Below are 8482 nucleotides of genomic sequence, written 5' to 3'. Positions count from 1 at the left end.
CCTTACCATGAGGCGAACTGAGGCGGCCGCCTCAAGTGCCAGACTTGGGGGGTGCGAGCACCACTAGGACCCAGAGTGTAGAAAATTGTGTCTGCTGCAGGTGCATCTGGATTCTCTCTGCTCGAGATGCACAGAGATGGGGGAGTGCTGTGCTGGAGGGAGGAGGGCACAAGAGACATAACAGGCAGGCAGGAGAAAAGGTGAGAGGGAATAACAGAAAGCAGCAGGGAGAGAGGGGAGGAGGAGTCTCTTATGAACCTCTCAGCACCCCCAGGAGCATGGACTGATTAACACCAGCTTCTCGGGGAGCTTCCTGTTTCCTGCTGCTTCCCTGAACCCACTTGAGGAGAACAGGCAGTCAATTGAAGTAGTAGGCCCTTAAGACGCTGATATCTTCCCTCACTCAGGCCCTGATTATTTGTCCCCTTCAACTGAGTGATGAGAGCCATATAGCTGGTCCAGAACAGCAGTCATGAGTGAAAGAAGAAAATGCCCGTCTGGGACAGCATTCAGAAAAAGAAAGAAAACAAAGGAAGATTTTCTATCTAAGCAGGAAGGAGATCTCCTGAGATACATAGACACAAATGTTCACGGTGAGCCTTCTGGCCTCAGGGAGGATGTGAGTGGTGATGAGATGCCTGATCTCCCAGTTAGTCAGAGTGCAGGTGACCTTCCAGCTAGTGCAGCATCCATATCTCCATTTCAAATGGATGTAACCATGCACATTCCTGAAGAAAAGTGTAGATCAGAGAAGAGTGTGGTGGAGGTGCAAGAAACTGCTGCTGCTGAGTTTAGTTCCTTAAGTCTAGATGATCCAAGACTGTGGACCCACTTGAGCAGTAGCCTGAGGGACTTCCTTGTACTGCATGGGCCACAGCAAGTGAAAAACTTCATGTTCCCCAAAGACAATGAAAATAGAAGTTTCCATCCAACACATTACTGGTGTGAAATCCCCAAATGGTGACGAAGTGGAGAGGCCATGGCTTATATACTCAAAAACTCAGAATGCTGCATACTGTTTTTGTTGCAAACTCTTCCAGTTTAATTTTCCAGCCACATTGGGTTCTACAGGAACAAAGGACTGGAAAAATCTGGCTAGAAATCTGGCATGCCATGAGAAGGCAGCAAATCACCAGAGAGCATTGCATAGGTGGAAAGAGTTTGAGATGAGACTAAGGTTAAAGGCCATCATAGATGATCAGCATCAAGAGAAGATTGCATCAGAGTCTCTTTACTGGCAAAATGTTCTGAAAAGGCTCATTGCCATTGTAAGACTGCTTGCTACTCAAAACCTAGCACTGTGTGGCACTTCAGATCAGCTGTATGTACCGAACAATGGAAACGTCCTTAAAATTGTGGCGCTGATGGCTGAATTTGATGCTGGACTCCAGGAGTATCTAAGAAGAGTCACCACCCAAGAAATGTACACACATCACTACCTTGGAAAAACAATTCAAAATGAGATCATACAGTTATTGGCAACAAAAGTCAAACAGAAGATTTCAGAGTAGCAGCCGTGTTAGTCTGTATTCGCAAAAAGAAAAGGAGTACGTGTGGCACCTTAGAGACTAACAAATTTATTAGAGCATAAGCTTTCGTGAGCTACAGGATGCATCCGATGAAGTGAGCTGTAGCTCACGAAAGCTTATGCTCTAATAAATTTGTTAGTCTCTAAGGTGCCACACGTACTCCTTTTCTTTTTGCAAACAGAAGATTGTAGCAGATCCGAAGTCAGCAAGATATTACTCTGTTATTCTGGACTGCACAACTGACATCAGCCATACAGAACAAATGACTTTAATGGTGCGTTTTGTAACAACAACAGAACCTAGTGAAAATGTCCCTGCAATGGTGACTGTCAGAGAGCATTTTCTAGAATTTATTGACATTAGTGATACTACAGGAGCTGGTATGACAAATGTGCTTCTTAAAAAGCTGGGAGATATGGGAATTGCGATAGCTGACATGAGAGGTCTGGGCTACGATAATTGTGCCAACATGAGAGGAAAGAACAGAGGAGTGCAGACATGGATTCGAGAGTTAAACCCTCAAGCTTTTGTTGTCCCATGCAGTTCTCATTCATTGAACTTGGTGGTCAGTGACGCAGCATCAGCTTCTAGTGAGGCTGCTGAATTTTTGAATGTAATTCAAAGCATCTCTGTATTTTAATTTGCGTCAACTCATTGATGGCAAATTTTGAAGCAACATCTGGGAACATCCTCTCTGACACTGAAACCACTGAGTGCTACATGATAGGAAAGTCAAGTGGAGGCGATAAAGCCTATCAAACACCAAATTGGGAAGATAGATGATGCCATAGTTGCCATTATGGAGAATAATGCTATGACAGTAACTGTTCGTGGGAGAACAGTGGCAGAGGGAAATGGAATCACCAGAAACATACATAACTTCAAATTTCTGAGTGGCTTAGTGTTGTGGCATGACATACTGTTTGAAATAAATGTTGTAAGCAAGAGACTCTTGATATATCTGGAGCAATGGAACAACTGGACAAAGCAAAGTCATACCTACAGTCTTACCAGTTAGATGAGGGATTTCAAAATGTTCTGAAGAGTGCACAGAAGTTGGCAGAGGAAATTCACACTGAAGCTATTTTCCCACCCCTTCAAGAATACAAGAGTCACTGAAGAAGAAGACATTTTGATTACGAGGCATGGGATAATCCCATAAGAGACCCCAAACAACAATTCAAAGTTGAATTCTTTAACCGGGTGCTAGATTGTGCAATACAGTCAGTTGAAGAACGTTTCATGCAGCTCAAGGAACACAGCAGTATATTTGGGATATTGTCTGATATTCTAAAACTCCTCACTGTACCTGAAGAAGACCTACACGAGCAATGCAGGGCGCTAGATAAACCGTTAACACATGATGACATGCACGATATTGATGCGAGTGATTTAGGTGATGAACTGAAAGCCCTTTCAAGATACATTTCAGCAGGATCAATTCCAAAGGCTGTTCTGGAATATATGTGCACAAATAAGATGACCACCCTCTTTCCAAATGCTTTTGTTGCTCTGCGCATACTTCTAACACTTCCTGTAACAGTTGCCAGTGAAGAATGCAGCTTCTCCAAGCTGAAGTTAATAAAAACACATCTTCGCTCCACAATGACACAGGAGAGGCTGGTCGGCCTTGCAACCATCTCAATAGAGCATGAGCTGGCCCAGACTGTGGGCCTTCAGCAGGAAGCAGTTCAGATCTTTGCAACCAAGAAGGCATGGAAAGCATCACTTTGATTATTCAAACAGATAAAAATGCCAGTGTTTACTGTGCAGACAAGAAAAGTTACATTTGCTGTTCAGGCGTTTGAAAGTTAAGTGTTACTTAAAATTTTTGAACAAGGCATTTTAAGTTGTTAGTTCTCCTTTATTGGGGTAAAAAGAAAAGGAGGACTTGTGGCACCTTAGAGACTAACAAATTTATTTGAGCATAAGCTTTCATGAGCTACAGCTTACTTCATAAACCTGTCTTTATTGGGGTAGGTAGCAGAGCAGTACCATGAGAGGAGTAGAACAGGAAGAAGAAGGCAGAATTGAGATCTTTCAAAGTTTTGGCCCACGCAAGAGGGCATGGGGGTGTCATTTGAGCTCCCCGCCTTAGGTGCCAAAATGTTGTGGGCCGGCCCTGCAGGTACCAATGTCTTAGTGGCCAGATTTTTCATCGGAAATAACCTCAGTGCCTTGGCCAAAATTTCTCATTCTCCCACTGTTGTAGTGTGGAAGGTAGCTACTGCCCTCCGCGTCACAAAGGCCAAGAGAGAGGTCTGAACAGTTGTCATAGGCCAGCTGGTGAGGGGCCAGTTCAACATCAGTAGTGAGATTTGTTGCGATCTTGTTAGCCAAAAAGGAGCAATTTGGATGATAGAGGGAGAATGGCGCTGCTGATAAGCAGTGCCAGCAAACAGAAGCCTGTTTCAAAGTTCTTCTGAAAAGTGGCTAAAATGGCCCATCATGTTCTGATCAAGCCCATTCACTCTTGTTACATCCAAGAAAAGGGACTCGGGCTTCTGCAACTGCCTCCATTCAAGCGCCAGGTTAGCCTTTATTCTCATTACTTTTCTAAACAATAGGCCTGGGAGTTGGCACACCTGCGCTCTGTTCCTAGCTTTGCAATGGGATCCCTGTGTGACCCTGGGAAAGTCACTTCCCCATTCTGTGCCTCAGTTTCCTATTTGTAAAATGGAGATAAGCTAGCATGGAATAAGATAGTGGTGTCCTGTCTGTCAGGTAGATCCTCTGGGGCAGGGAACATCTTTGTTTCTTGTCTGTACAGTGCTAAGAACAAAGCAGCCATTAGTCTTGACTGGGGTTCCTAGGTGCATAATATAAATAATAATAATATAATAATTAAAGTATTTGTCACTTACATAAGGCTTTTCCTGTTCTAAGTGCTTTACAAACTGCTCATTACTGTAGTCCTCATAACTGCCCATGAGATGGGGGTAGCACCATTTTCCTTATCTTGCAGATAAGGAAACCAAGGCACAGATTGAGGTAAGTGACTGGGACAGGATCTTGCAGCAGGCCTGGGACAGAGCTGGCATTCCCAATTCCACCTAAGTGACTTCCCTGTGGGTTTCTGAAGCGGCACACGGAGGAAGGATTTGGGCATGTCACTTGACAAGAGTCTGGATCCATTTACGGGCATTATGAATCCACAGGAGTGGGGCTCGGGGACCCACCGTTTGTATCTAGTAGCCTGCATCTCACCACCATCCATGGAGTAGGTGCCTCTGGTGCAGTGCTGTCCCGAGCAGGCAGAGCTTTTCCTCAGGCTTTGGTCACTTTTCTTGGTCTGGGATTAAAATTCACTTCAGTTCTGCGAGATCTACTGCTGACAGGTGCTGAACGGACAAAGCAGGATTTTCTTTGTGTACCTCAGAGTCATTGAAATACAAGCATCCCCATTGTAGACATTTCTCATCCCTTCGAAGAGACACTGAGGAAGAGAGGAATTGTCAAGTCCATCTTGTCCAGCATCCTGTCCCTGACAGTGCCCAGAACCAGCTGCTTCAGAGGAAGACGCAAAGAATTCTGAAGTGGCTCATTATGGGATAACCTGCCCATAGGGGCAGTTTCTTCCCAAACTCATGGGTGGTTGGTTATCTTGCTGTCTGTGGGGAGCACGGGTGAGATGATAATGCTGCTGTGTGGATTAAAGACCCGGCCATGTGCCAGCCCCCAGAGATCCTATGGGAGCTCCGTTGCCTTTTGCCTCTCCAGGAAGAGGCAGGAGCCTGTGGCTGCAATGTCCCTGCTGCAGAAAGATGAAACCAAAGTTGTCCTGAAATAGAAATAGCTGTGTGGTTGGAGTGTGTGTGCGTGTGCACGTGTGCGCAGCCGGGGCCAGGGACACGGGGCTGGGGTGAGAGACACAACAGCGACAGGTGCTGCAGCATGGTGGAGAAGCCAGCTCAGCGAGTGCTGCCCAGGGTTGGCAGCTGGAAGGGTATGTTCACACTGCAAAGGAAGGTGGGATTGCAGCGGGGGCAGGCGTCCCACCACTGGCTTTAATCTGGCTGGTGCAGGTGGCAGGGGTAGTGAGGAAGTGGCAGCGGGGGCTCCTGTGTAGGCTAGCCACCCTAGCACAAGCCTGCCCCACTCAGGTTGCTGCCCTGTGCCAGGATCCATGCCACAGCATCTGCAAACACCCCTAGGCCATAGATCCCCTCTGCCCTGCCGTGGCCTTCCCCTGTTCACACATCTTGACCACAGAACTTTCCATGTACACTCCCCCAGCACATACCCCCTGCCCAGCCCCTTCTCCCCACAGTGTTTTATGGCCCTGAGTTGGCACCATCCCCTTCACAGCCCAAGCCCAGCTCAAGCAGCAACAGTGTGAGCTTCCCAGTCCCTTACACCTTCCTTCAGAAGAGCTCTCACCACCCTCCCTCGAGCGGCTGGGGAGAAACCAGATCTGGGGTAGGGGATGGAGCACAAACTCCCCTTCCCTTTCGCACGGCTCTGCAGCTGCCCTCTGCCTTCTCCTGCTACGGGAGAGCCCCGGGTACCTGCTGAAATCTCCGGCGTAGTTTCCATAGCGATGTTGCTCAGGTACAGCAAGGACATCAGTCATGGGGGTGCTGGCTGTGAGGGCACAGGCCAGACTTCTCCTGGCTGCAGCTTAGCTAATTCTCTTCTCCGATCCCCAGCACGTCCTTTAATGAAAGAGCTGCCTTTGCTCCAGCTAGCAGTTCACTGGCATACTCTATGGGCCCCGAGTGCCGGGGTAGGCTAGTGACTGTGGTGGCTATGATTCAATAGGCAGCGCTGAGTCAGTGTTGAACCAATGCCTCAGCATGGGGCTGCTGGAGGAGCTGCAGAACCCAAAGTGTTGCCATGGCTAAGGGGAGGGCCGATCGGCTCAAGTTTCTGGCCAAATTCCCATCTCAGCAGCTGTCTCTTGCCTGCTCTGTGCCTGGGCTGGTCATTGGTGCCTGCGCAAGCAGGTGCGGGCAGCAGTACAGAACAGACGGGTACCACAGACACATGTGGATGCCAACAAATGGCCCAAGGAAGGGCGAATCAGAGCGTGTTTTCACACCACATTCCTCCCCATCATAGCTGACCCACCATGGTGCCAATTCCGGTGATATGCTGCCCAGCTACAGTTCAACCTGCGATTTCAGTTGGAGATGAGGGTTTTCACTTCCTGTCCTAAACTCTTGAAGGGTGTTAAACCGCTGCCATGTTCCACCCAAGTGGTGGCTGCATTTCATTGGTGGGGGAAATAATTCTGGTGCATATATGCAGTTTGTAAAGTCCTTTGGGGTGAAAGGCAGTATATCTCATTGCCCAGTTCCATAGGGTAGCCCATCGACTGTACCATGTTATTGTACATACATTTTCCCCTACTTACTGATACGCACGGCTGGCTCATCCGCGGGGATTGAACCCGGGAACCTTTAAATCTAGAAGCATGAGTCTATCGCGTGAGCTAAAGGAGAAAACATCTTGGTACGAAGGCCACAGCAAATTCACTCTCCTCTGTGTGTTATCCAGCCTCTATGGAGTGACAAAGTCCCAACTACCTGTGCTGGGCTGCGTCACCACTTCTTACACACACACTCAGATTAGGATTAGCATTGTGCTGGTGTTACATCATTTTGTTGTGCCTTGTGAGTGCAGCTATTACAGGCATTTGCTTTGGAAATGTCCTGCCTTTATACCCCATTATTGAAAGAAATGAAAACCATCTTTCACTGCTTGCACTTTTGGGTTGTTTTGCCCTCTCTGGAAATTACCATTGTGCATTTGAAAGTCTCCCTGCCACATCTGCTTCCAATGCAGGTGTTTTTCAGCCCCGGCAATTTAGTAGGACGCTTAATGTTTACAACCCGTTAAACGTGGCAGCCTCTAGAGCCGTGAGGTCCAAAGCCTTGAAGAGTCAGCAGAGTTCAGGCAACTGCACTTTTAATCAGAGGCCGTGGGATCCTAGACGGAAGCCTCCAACTCATTGCTTTACCCTCAAGCTGTCCTTCCTGAGGGTGTCGCCTAGATAGCCCATCCTTGGAATGGCTGTTGAGACCATCAGTGTTAAGGTCAGCCAGGTAAATGGCCCAAATTAGGACATTATCCGAAAGTGCAAAGAAGACCAATTAAAGGCATGGAGCATTGAAGCTGGGGATTTTCAAAGGGAGGTTGGGTGCGTAATCCCCTTAGGGCCTCTGGGAGATCGAGCTCTGAAGCCGGCTCGAATACGGAGCCAACATCTCCTGAGCCCTGCTACACAGAGGTGAGGAAAGCCTGCTGTGTGCATGCCTAAATGAAGCGCTGTGCCCTGGGGCCTCACGCATTTCCGAAGGTTTACAGCATAGCTTCCATGTGGCTGCTCCCTGGTGGTGGCAGGGTGGGAAGACTGAGGCACAAGGCAGGAGAAAGCAGGGGGGTCCCCCCATTAGGACTTCGTTATCTGAGTGCCCCCAAAGCTCATTTTCTCTCTGGACAAAGGGGAGATCAAGCAGATCAGGAGCCTCTGTCATGGTCTCTGGGCACCAAACCATTGGCTTGGAGTCAGACTTGTTCCTGCGGTGGCTGTTCTAATCTCCGCCCTCTCAGATGTCTGCCCGGCTGTGAGCGTGGAGCGCATGTTGGATTGTTCCAGGGGCTGGGCTCTAGGCAGGCCAGGCTGTCCTTGCAGAATGGCCTTTGCAAAGAGCGGGGTCAGATGAAGTGCTGAAATCCAGCCGTGTTCTCATTTCTGCAGAAGGGGAATTCCACAGACGAAGGCCCTGTCCGGGATCTGCGAGAGCTGTGCTCTGAGTGCCACTGGCCCTGGAGTCCCTGATGAGGGCAGCTGACAGAGAGCATCCCGGAGATCAGTGTAGATTAGGACCCAGGCTCTGAAGCAGCTCCAGTATTGGATGGGGTCAGGGTAGCGCTCAGAGCTCAAACACCATGAGCTCACTCCAGCCACTCTCCTGGCCCCTCAACAAAACACAGCCTTGAGCCACGTT

The sequence above is a fragment of the Dermochelys coriacea genome, chromosome 27 (assembly GCF_009764565.3).
Source record: "Dermochelys coriacea isolate rDerCor1 chromosome 27, rDerCor1.pri.v4, whole genome shotgun sequence".
Lineage (NCBI taxonomy): Eukaryota > Metazoa > Chordata > Testudines > Dermochelyidae > Dermochelys > Dermochelys coriacea.
Note: the sequence above shows the minus strand (reverse complement) of the source record.